The sequence below is a fragment of the Pseudophryne corroboree genome, unplaced genomic scaffold (genome assembly GCF_028390025.1).
Source record: "Pseudophryne corroboree isolate aPseCor3 unplaced genomic scaffold, aPseCor3.hap2 scaffold_368, whole genome shotgun sequence".
Taxonomy (NCBI): domain Eukaryota; kingdom Metazoa; phylum Chordata; class Amphibia; order Anura; family Myobatrachidae; genus Pseudophryne; species Pseudophryne corroboree.
The window spans coordinates 473,131-484,137 of record NW_026970020.1 but is presented as its reverse complement, the minus strand read 5'-3'; the positions used below and the strand labels follow the sequence as shown (position 1 = coordinate 484,137).

The 11,007-nt window shown below is 42.7% G+C and overlaps 3 non-coding genes across 3 annotated transcripts; 1 reads left to right on the top strand and 2 right to left on the bottom strand.

Moving 5' to 3' along the window:
- Window positions 1–7,328: 7,328 nt before the first annotated feature.
- LOC135021222 (U1 spliceosomal RNA) lies at window positions 7,329–7,491 on the bottom strand. Its single transcript, XR_010218511.1, has one exon. It is a non-coding gene; the product is annotated as a U1 spliceosomal RNA (small nuclear RNA).
- A 152-nt stretch (window positions 7,492–7,643) lies between these two features.
- On the bottom strand, window positions 7,644–7,807 carry LOC135021259 (U1 spliceosomal RNA). Its single transcript, XR_010218535.1, has one exon. It is a non-coding gene; the product is annotated as a U1 spliceosomal RNA (small nuclear RNA).
- A 523-nt stretch (window positions 7,808–8,330) lies between these two features.
- LOC135021256 (U1 spliceosomal RNA) lies at window positions 8,331–8,494 on the top strand. Its single transcript, XR_010218532.1, has one exon. It is a non-coding gene; the product is annotated as a U1 spliceosomal RNA (small nuclear RNA).
- Window positions 8,495–11,007: the final 2,513 nt, after the last annotated feature.

The following is an 11,007-nucleotide window of genomic DNA, read 5'->3' as shown; positions in this document are numbered from 1 at the left end:
CATTGGACATGTAGATATGACAGCCTGATGATCTGACAGTGTTTTGAAATGTTTTAAAAATGTTTTTTTTTTTTTTTCTCTCTTTTCCTATTGATGGCTATTGTTGATTTAAGTAATATACACATGCACATAAATTGTTCTCTCTCTTTGTTTTTTTTGCTGTTGTTGTTTTCTCTCTCTTCTCACTCATGCTTTCATGTTTTAAAGATGGTATGTCACCCATCAGTTAGACAAGTGGTGATGCAAGATTTTTGCTCCTTACAGAAAGATCGCTGGTTTGGAGGGAATATTGCATCACCAGAATGTTCGTTTGGAAGACTGAGAGACAGCACCTTTGAGAAGACAGCAGAACGAGAAGAACAACAAGACGAGAGAACTAATTATCGTAACAAGTTTCTCTCCCCCTCAAACTGTTTTTCTGTACCCCCATTACAAATTTCTTCTTTTCTCCTCCTGTAAGATGGACTTGCCCCAAGAGACTGTGATCTGGATTTTCCTGTTGACCATGATGTTGACCAGAGCAGTCTGTTCCGGTGAGAGTATCAGTGAGGTCGTGAAAGGATCCAGAAAGGTCCTGATGATAAAGATGGAGGTGTAAATTTCCAATAGCAACCCAATCACCAAGCAAAGGCGAGTACCGGAAACGATCTAGCAGCCATGTTATTTGTAAACATTTTTCTTTTAAGGATTATTAGCTGAAGAAAACTGTATCTGTAGGCTCTGTAACAATGTCATTGAGGATGGGTGCATTAAGAAATGCCAATCCAGTTTTAATATCCATATGGACCGGCATCCATTGAGTGACTATCACTCCTTAGTGGGTAATGTGTTAAACAAAACAGATTGTTGGGTATGCTCTCAAGTACCTCAGGGTCATAGCAAATCAGGGCTAGTACCATTTCCTTTAACGATAGAGGAGGTACTTGAGTTAAATGGTGGGAGACCGGTGGACCGGAGGTTTAATATCTCCAGCCCTCCTAGTTTGAAGCTCCACCAATACCATGTGGATAGGTCCCTATTATGTTTCAACATCTCCAATCCCCGAAAGCCGGGAAATTGGGAAGTGTCATGGAGTAACCAAACCATGACCTTTTCGCATAGAGCAGATAGAATGCCTACAGATACAGAGCTTGTACGCCACATAGCCAGTAGAGGAAAATCTTTCCGGTATAGGTATACCTTAGGAAATAGGATTACTAGAGTTGGAGAGGTATCACCAGGATACTGTGCACATATCGTACAACCTGATACGTGTACTAAGCAGATGGAAGAATTAGGGTTAGGAGATTTCACATGGAAGGTGTGTAATATGGTTATGTCCTACTCCGTCCCATATGTTCTCCCCGATGATGCATATTTCATATGCGGGAGAAAGGCGTACAAGTGGCTTGCCCCAAACTCTGAAGGATTGTGTTATATTGGAAAAGTACTGCCTGAAGTAATGACTGTATCACATGACAAAATGAAAGACATACACCGTGGTGCCCAAGCTCCTTATACTCACACCCATTACGAGCACGTTGTTAAAAGGCACCTGATAGAGAAGACAGAGCATCCGGCCTCTGATCTGATAAGTGAATCCACCGGGATTCAATTCTTAATCGCGTTAGATTTTACCCGCACCGCTAGAGGAGTGCTGAATTATAAATACATATCGGCGCTCGCAAATTTGTTAGATAATATCACTGAAATGTATGATGACACGTTTAGATATACTGGAAGGGAACTTCAAGCTTATAAAACAGAACTGGTGCAGCATAGAATGGTTCTTAATTACCTCACAGCAGTGACAGGTGGATATTGTGTTACATTGGCAACACAGTACGGCGTGAAGTGTTGCACGTATATCACGAATAACACCGAGGATCCGGTCGAGGTCATAGACCAAAAGATGGACGATATTCTCCAATTGAAGTGGGAATTTCGCAGGAGACACAATCTCACTCTTGCTGCTGTAGGTAATGAGCTGACTGGTTGGGTGTCATGGTTGAACCCGCGAAATTGGTTTTCTGGTTTAGGAGAATGGACTCAAGGAGTCATAATGGATGTTGGGAAGTTTCTCCTATGTATCTTAGGTGTTGTCATATCGATTGGATTGATATTTAGATGCGGTCAGGCTTTAATGAAGTGCAAACATCGTACAAGGGTAATGAGTTTAAGGAGTGAGGAAACTGTAATTAACCTGGACTTGATTTATGACCCAAATGTAGAAACAATGATGTGATGAAAATGCGATTTCTACGGTCCGTTTCTTTCACCTGTTTTTCCGTTTTCTCCAAGGTAACAAGACCCACTTGGACGAGGAATTTGATGAGCCGATATACAGACAACAGAGGGATTAAAGAAGAAGTTTGACAACCTGATACACAGATTTTTGATGAACTATGCCATGGATCCCCAGTTTCCCTAGAAATTTTAAAATTACGCTAGCCCAACACTTTTGTAAATCTATGGACATTGACAGCTTTGCTCGCACCTTATGGGCAAAAGCACAAAGAAGACTGCATTCAACAGACACCAAACAAGACCTCAATCGACGAATGTACATTTACCTGACATAGAATACCACCGAATTTACCGTAATTATGTCTTTTCTTCATTTCTACAACCCTCAGGTAATGACACACATAGTCGATAGGGAATACAGGCACAGATATCAGCAATCACATATCTCCCCCATTCATGTATCATCAACTAAAATGTGCTCCCCCATTTTGTTACAACCAAAGCCAAAAAGAGCTCGGTAAAGTCTGACAGCCCATCCACAGACCCGTACCGCGGGATAAGAAGTAATTCAAATGTATACTTCGCAATACCTCGAAGCTTGATTTAAAACACGTACGGCACGATGATACATGACCCCCAAGCACGGATTCATACACACATGCTTCTGCTATCTCACTAGGTCATACCCTCTTCACACCTTCTCCTCTCTCCTCCTTTACCCAACCATGTAAATGTATTAACCCCTAACATATATTTTTCTCTTTTTGAAATGTTTTCAGGAAGTGGCAGTTATTGTTGACTGCCAAAGGGTGGACTGTCAAAGTCAGAAAAATATCTCTACACACACTGCCATATTTGCACCTCATACTGGTCCGCACTGCGCATGCGTACGCTCTCCCGTACGTGCACATACTCACAGTCGCGGGCACCCGCAGGCGCACGGTATGCGTATTTACGGTAGAGTTTATGTAATCGTAGCGTGCGACTCATTCGTTACATATTTTCACTAATAATGTATTTTGTAGATCATGGTCCCTTTGATAGATTCTGAAAGTTTAGTTAACATAGCATGTTCCTGAACAGAGAGATCCCTCTTTGTATTGTACGAAGGGTCTAACAGGGGTCATACAGTAGTGTTTGGTACCCATCGGAAGAGTATTTAAATAGCAATATTCCGGTGTTGGTTTGGAGCAGATTAATCGCTCGTGCGAATAGTTATGGACATAAGAAGTTTATGTCCATTTACTATTATTTGTTCTTACTTAGTCATGCGGCGGGAAACCCATTATCCCACCCACCTGGACAGTTGGAAACAGTCACAGCCCACCTGTATGAATCAACCTATGACCTTTTGTTATAATGCGAAGCCGAATTCCTGTGTCCAATGAACAATGAGATTGTAGGGACCATTGAATTGTATTGTGTGTGGGGCATAAATAGGCAGGCCGACCGTATCCAGTTCACTCTCTTCAACGGTTCTCATTGCTGATAATCGGGAGCTGGATATCGAGGCGCATGCGATCGTTTCCCCTTGTGCGTAAGTTCTCTCCGCAATCATATTGTCTTGATGTTATTGTAAGCCATCTCTCTCTCCCCTCTTTCTCCCTTATTTTCCCTTGATTGTATTGTATTGTATTGCATTGTATTTCCTGTGTAGTTATCTGGTTAGTTAGTCTATGTTATATTGTAGTGTATGATTTGTTCTGTGATTCTTTTGCAAGTATAATAGTCATAATACATATAATAGGTTTTGGACCCTAAGCCCAGGTATCTGTGTATTTCTTATAGTGTTAAGTATTCCCTGAGCGTCGGTGACGCTCAAGCAGCTTTGTAGTTAATCAGGTTACACCAGGTTGCACTTACACTCTGTCACCACACTAAGGTTTACTGTATATTTCGTTGTTAAAGGTATAGATATAAAGGTTTAACGTTATAAGCGTCTGCACCGCTGGTGATCTCCTCGTGGTCCCGAGCGTCCGCTACGCTATAGCGAATCATTACGTTAGTCGGCAGCCAATAGCGTGCCTGCCTGTGATCTCTGGGTCGTAAGCGAACGTGACGCTTGAGCGTCTCGACTACGGTTGAGCGATCGCTACGCAACTTGCGTACCCTTACGGTACTTCCTACGTAGATAGCGTACAGTGTTCTTAGACCTCTTAAAGTGTTTTATATACGATAAATATTTAGCTTTATCAGTAATAATTAGATATCACCTTGTTTTCGCATTAAACAGACTTCCACATGAGAAAGCAGCAAGGATGCAGTAGCGTTAATGTTTCCTGGTGTCAACTTGTATTATTTCAGTAGACATTGAAATGAGGATGCATCTTGCTGCCTTTCCAATGAAGCAAGTTTAATTTAGTAATAGGTGAAAAACCATCCCTACAAAGGTGTTAATCAGAGACTTGGCTTTGTGGACACTTTTCAGAGAACAAATTTGTTAGCATAAAAATAAAGCCAGAAAATGAAGAGCTGTTTAATCACTCAATTGGATTTTTTTTTCCAGCATATTTTTTTTCTCTGCAACCCACTGCTAAATTGTGCTTCCTAGCTGTTTTTTATAAAATCACTGAATCAAATCTAACTCTGATTACATCAGAGAAGGCCAGGTACCCTACACAATAAGAGGGGGTTTGAAATTTTGACTTGTCTACTTAAATATCACCAAAATCTGATCACAAGGTCAATTACATTCCTGGGTGGGATTGAACCACCAACCTTTTGGTTAATAGCCTTACACACTAACCAATTGCACCACAGAGACACTTTGCAAAAAGTACATACTGACAAAGGCTAATAAGCATTCATCAAGAACGTTAAAATTGTAATTGACAAAAACAAACTACATTGTCACCAGAAGAGCAATACAAAATGTACAAGTGATATATTAAAATCATCTTTCCAGTTTGAATTTCAATGATGCATTGGGGCAACGATTTTGTGAGAAACATCTTCACCCTTAAATAAAGATTTTCTTAATTCCTTACCTGTGTGCTAATTAGATATCACCTTGTTTTCACATTAAACAGACTTCCACATGAGAAAGCAGCAAGGATGCAGTGGCGTTAATGTTTCCTGGTGTCAACCTGTATTATTTCAGTAGACATTGAAATGAGGATGCATCTTGCTGCCTTTCCAATGAAGCAAGTTTAATTTAGTAATAGGTGAAAAACCATCCCTACAAAGGTGTTAATCAGAGACTTGGCTTTGTGGACACTTTTCAGAGAACAAATTTGTTAGCATAAAAATAAAGCCAGAAAATTAAGAGCTGTTTAATCACTCAATTGTATTTTTTTGCCAGCATATTTTTTTTATCTGCAACCCACTGCTAAATTGTGCTTCCTAGCTGTTTTTTATAAAATCACTGAATCAAATCTAACTCTGATTACATCAGAGAAGGCCAGGTACCCTACACAATAAGAGGGGGTTTGAAATTTTGACTTGTCTACTTAAAGATCACCAAATTCTGATCACAAGGTCAATTACATTCATGGGTGGGATTGAACCACCAACCTTTTGGTTATTAGCCTTACACACTAACCAATTGCGCCACAGAGACACTTTGCAAAAGTACATACTGACAAAGGCTAATAAGCATTCATCTAGAACGTTTCCTAGAAAAACTTTAAAAAGTCAATAATCTGGAGAGTTTTTGAAAGATGTTTCTTCCATCAACCAACGAAGAAACACATTGGTACTTTCCCATGATGAGTGAGTGCTCCAGGATCTCTTGCACTTACATGTGCAGCAGAGTACTGCAATGGAAGCATGCTGGGCCCATAACCCAGAGGTAGGCAGATTGAAACTATCCTTTGCTATATGCATTTTTTTTTTGTTAATTAAAGTAATCCAAAACTGGGATTGATATTTTTGCTCTTTTATTTTTACTTAAAGTACAATAACTTTTACCATTTTAATTTGTTTTAATAGTATATTGACAGTATTGTTTTCTTTCAAAAATCCACTTAATTTTCTTTACCCTATTATTAAAATGGTAATTGACAAAAACAAACTACATTGTCACCAGAAGAGCAATACAAAATGTACAAGTGATATATTAAAATCATCTTTCCAGCTTGAATTTCAATGATGCATTGGGGCAACGATTTTGTGAGAAACATCTTCACCCTTAAATAAAGATTTTCTTAATTCCTTACCTGTGTGCTAATTAGATATCACCTTGTTTTCACATTAAACAGACTTCCACATGAGAAAGCAGCAAGGATGCAGTGGCGTTAATGTTTCCTGGTGTCAACCTGTATTATTTCAGTAGATATTGAAATGACGATGCATCTTGCTGCCTTTCCAATGAAGCAAGTTTAATTTAGTAATAGGTGAAAAACCATCCCTACAAAGGTGTTAATCAGATACTTGGCTTTGTGGACACTTTTCAGAGAACAAATTTGTTAGCATAAAAATAAAGCCAGAAAATGAAGAGCTGTTTAATCACTCAATTGGATTTTTTTGCCAGCATATTTCTTTTTCTCTGCAACCCACTGCTAAATTGTGCTTCCTAGCTGTTTTTTCTTATAAAATCACTTAATCAAATCTAACTCTGATTACATCAGAGAAGGCCAAGTACCCTACACCACAAGAGGGGGTTTGAAATTTTGACTTGTCTACTTAAAGATCACCAAAATCTGATAACAAGGTAAATTACGTCCCTGGGTGGGATTGAACCACCAACCTTTTGGATAATAACCGAACACGCTAACTGATTGCGCCACAGAGACACTTTGCAAACGTACATTCTGACAAACGCTAATAAGCATTCATCTAGAACGTTTCCTAGAAAAACTTTAAAAAGTCAATAATCTGGAGAGTTTTTGTAAGATGTTTCTTCCATCAATCAACGAAGAACATTCAAGCTGATTTCTTGCAGCAGCTGGGCACTGTAACAGCTCCAGAGCTGCTCTTTAAGGCAACTAAAAGGGTGTGGGCCCTGCAGCACTACCTGTAGTTCGCATTGTGCGTTGGAAGGCACAAAGTAAGCAGATGGGAGAAGTCAGGATAGTGCGCAAGGGCATAGAAGGGAGCGGCTCAAGAAAAGAGAAGTGGAAACAGACAGCAAACTAGGCTGGAGAGAGACCTGAGACAAAGAGATCTGAATTATACGAGAGCCGACCAGGGGAAACACAAATTATGCAGTCAAGTTTCCCACATTTGGGGAAATCACAGGGGCAGCACACCCAGAGTGCAATGGGTGAGCCTTGCCCTGGGAGAAGCACCTACATGATCATAGTATCTCACCTGGCAGGTAAGTAGGAGTTGGGCTAGAGCTGCGAAGGGTCGCTGCTCGGGTACCCCCCTGTCAAGTGAAGGAGATAAAATTGAGGCAGCACAAGGGAACTCTCGAAAGAAGAACAAGGCTAGAGGAAGATCTGAGACAAAGAAATCTGATTTTTACCAGAGTTGACCAGAAGAAAGCACAAACACAGTCCCCCACTACCACAAATAATGCAGTTGAGTTTCCCACATTTGGGGAAATCACAGGGGTCAGCATACCCAGAATGCAATGAATGAACCTCACCCTGGGAGAACAATCTTCATGACCATGGTATCTCCTATGCAAAATAAGTATGATTTGGGATAGGGCTGGGGAGGGCCGCTGCTCAGGCACATCTCTGTCAAGTAAAGGAGATTCAACTGAGGCAGCACAAGGGAACTCTCATCTGGGGACAACAACTGCAGGGAGAACACATATTTTCAGATGAACATGGGAGGGCAGAAGGCTGCCTAATACTGAAGCACCCCCAAACAACAAACCAAATGCAACAACTAGTGCAAGCATTCCTGGGGGAAGGCCTGCAGCAGATGGATTTGCATATGGTGATGTCATCCAAGCAGTGGGTCAAAGTTGGCTTCAACCCTCGTCTGCATATGAAAAGAAAAAAGGGATGTGCAGGGCATGGCGTCCTTTTGTGGCGCTTGGATGACCCCTAATTTGCATTAAACATCTCCACCCTCCTTCGGTGTGGGGCTCATGTTGGCTATGCCCCAGCCCCTGAAGCAGATGAGAGTTCCCTTGTGCTGCCTCAGTTGAATCTCCTTTACTTGACAGAGATGTGCCTGAGCAGCGGCCCTCCCCAGCCCTATCCCAAATCATACTTATTTTGCATAGGAGATACCATGGTCATGAAGATTGTTCTCCCAGGGTGAGGTTCATTCATTGCATTCTGGGTATGCTGACCCCTGTGATTTCCCCAAATGTGGGAAACTCGACTGCATTATTTGTGGTAGTGGGGGACTGTGTTTGTGCTTTCCTCTGGTCAGCTCTGGTAAAAGCCAGATTTCTGTGTCTCAGATCTTCCTCTAGCCTTGTTCTTCTTTCGAGAGTTCTCTTGTGCTGCCTCAGTTGGATCTCCTTCACTTGACAGGGGGGTGCCCGAGCAGCGACCGCTCATATCGCTCAGTGACGTCACGCCCCCGCCAGCCCTGCATGAAGGTCGTGGACGACAGTCCACATCCTTCCTGCATGCCCTACCGACAGCGAAGATTGTTGCCGACCCGCGGGGCCGCGCATCGTTTGTCGCTGGCTGCATACACACTTAACGATAAAATGAGCGACGTCGCTCATTAAATCGTTAAGTGTGTACGGACCTTAAACAATTTGGTTTGGTTAATAAAATAATTTTGCACAGAACAGTGATGTTATACGAACATTTTCATTAAACATTTAAAAAATCAAATGTTTATTCTTACAGTGAAATTTTACATTTCTGAATAAAAAAAATAAATTTAAAAAAAGCGATGAAATTCCATAGACAAAAAACCTTATGGTTTCACATGTCCCATTAAGGCTTCTTAGACATGATCGAAATTTCAGAAACCTGTTGTAACTCTTCCACTCAAACTCCAAAAAGCAATGAAATTCCGATCATTAAGGCTGACGCCTTAATGGACGTGTTCCTTGCGCAATACAGATATGGTATGCCATCACAGCCTGTGGGTAAGTGCAGATTCAGCACTCTCACAGAGTGAGATTGCTGTCACTCACACAATGGTGGAGCTGCTAATTCACAGATGTGTGTGCTCATTGGAATACACACATGCAGTCTATGCAACTGAAGGTCTGAGCGGAAGACAAAGCTGCTCAGATGAGGTAAGAGTGTTGTTGATTGGAGGGAGGAGAGCGGTGTGGATGGGGGAACAGAAGTGTGTGGATAGAGGGAACACTAAGCAGCACTAATGGGGGGGACAGAGAAACACAGGGGGTAATTCAGACCGCAGCAGCAGCAGCGATTGCAGTCTGAATTAGTTTGTGAGGTGCGCACGTGCAATGGCCGCACTGCGCGTGCGTACCCCAGGAGCCCAGTGAGATGCTATCACCCTGCCTGATTGATAGGCAGAGGTGGTTGCGGGGAAGGAGGGGGGCGTGCAAACAGCGTTAGAATGCCATTGGCAGGGCATGGTCTGCACAACGGAGGCGTTTCCGGACAACTGGGGGGTGGGCTGTGGCGGTTATCCCCCTGCCAAGAGCGCAGGATCCACTAAATTTACCTTCAGGATGTCAGCTACATGAATAGGGTAAGAGTGGTGTGGATAGGGGGTAGATTAAGCAGCAAGTATGGGAAGGGAGACAGAGCGGTGCAGATGGGGGAAATGGTGCAGATGGGTTGAAAACACTGGCATGGATGGGTAGAAAACTGGTGCAGATGGGAGAGAAGACAGTGTGCCATGTACTGGAGGAGGCAGAGTGACGTTGAAGAAGGAAACACTGAGCAGCACAGAGAGAAGGAAACGGTGGTACAGACAATGCACAGGTGGGGAAAGACAGATGGTACAGATAAGTTAGTACAGACTAGCACAGATGGGAGAACACAGCAGTAGGGATTGGGGAAGACCGGGCAGCATGGGGGTGTATAGGGGAAGTAAGTGTAGATGCATAGACCGTAGATGGGGTATTATAGTTTAGCAATTAACCAAGATGTTTGAGGGAGCTAAATGTGTATACTAAGTGAGATGGATGTATGGAGTTAGAAGGATGTTGTAACAAGGTGGCTTTGTTGTGTTGACTGAATGGGATGGTTGTGGGCACTGCGTGGGATGGGAGCACCACAAAACTGCTCAGACCTTCAGTTGCATAGACTGCATGTGTGTATTCCAATGAGCACACAAATCTGTGAATTAGCAGCTCCACCATTGTGTGAGTGACAGCAATCTCACTCTGTGAGAGTGCTGAATCTGCACTTACCCACAGGCTGTGATGGCATACCATATCTGTATTGCGCAAGGAACACGTCCATTAAGGCGTCAGCCTTAATGATCGGAATTTCATTGCTTTTTGGAGTTTGAGTGGAAGAGTTACAACAGGTTTCTGAAATTTCGATCATGTCTAAGAAGCCTTAATGGGACATGTGAAACCGTAAGGTTTTTTGTCTATGGAATATATATATATATATCACAAACATATATGATTCATACATATATCACACACACATACATGATACATACATGAGAAAGACCTGGGATGGTGATGAGGCCAGGGCCCCCTGCTGATGTTGCATTGAGGAAGGCAGTGTTCCAGGGCGGATGCCAGTCGGGGAGAGCGCCGCGCAGCCCGGGAAAAATACTGCTGAGGAGCTACATCTGGAAGAGCCCCTGGGAGGGAGAGTGCCACATGCCCCATCCTGCGCGGCAGACTCTGCAGGCCTGCACATGGGAAGGGAGGTCTCTGGCCACACATACTCACCCTTCTGCTGAAGCCCCGCTGCTGTCCCCATTAGCGATCTCCAGCGGGGAGCGGGGCCAGGATGAACCTCAACCTGTGAGAACTATCTT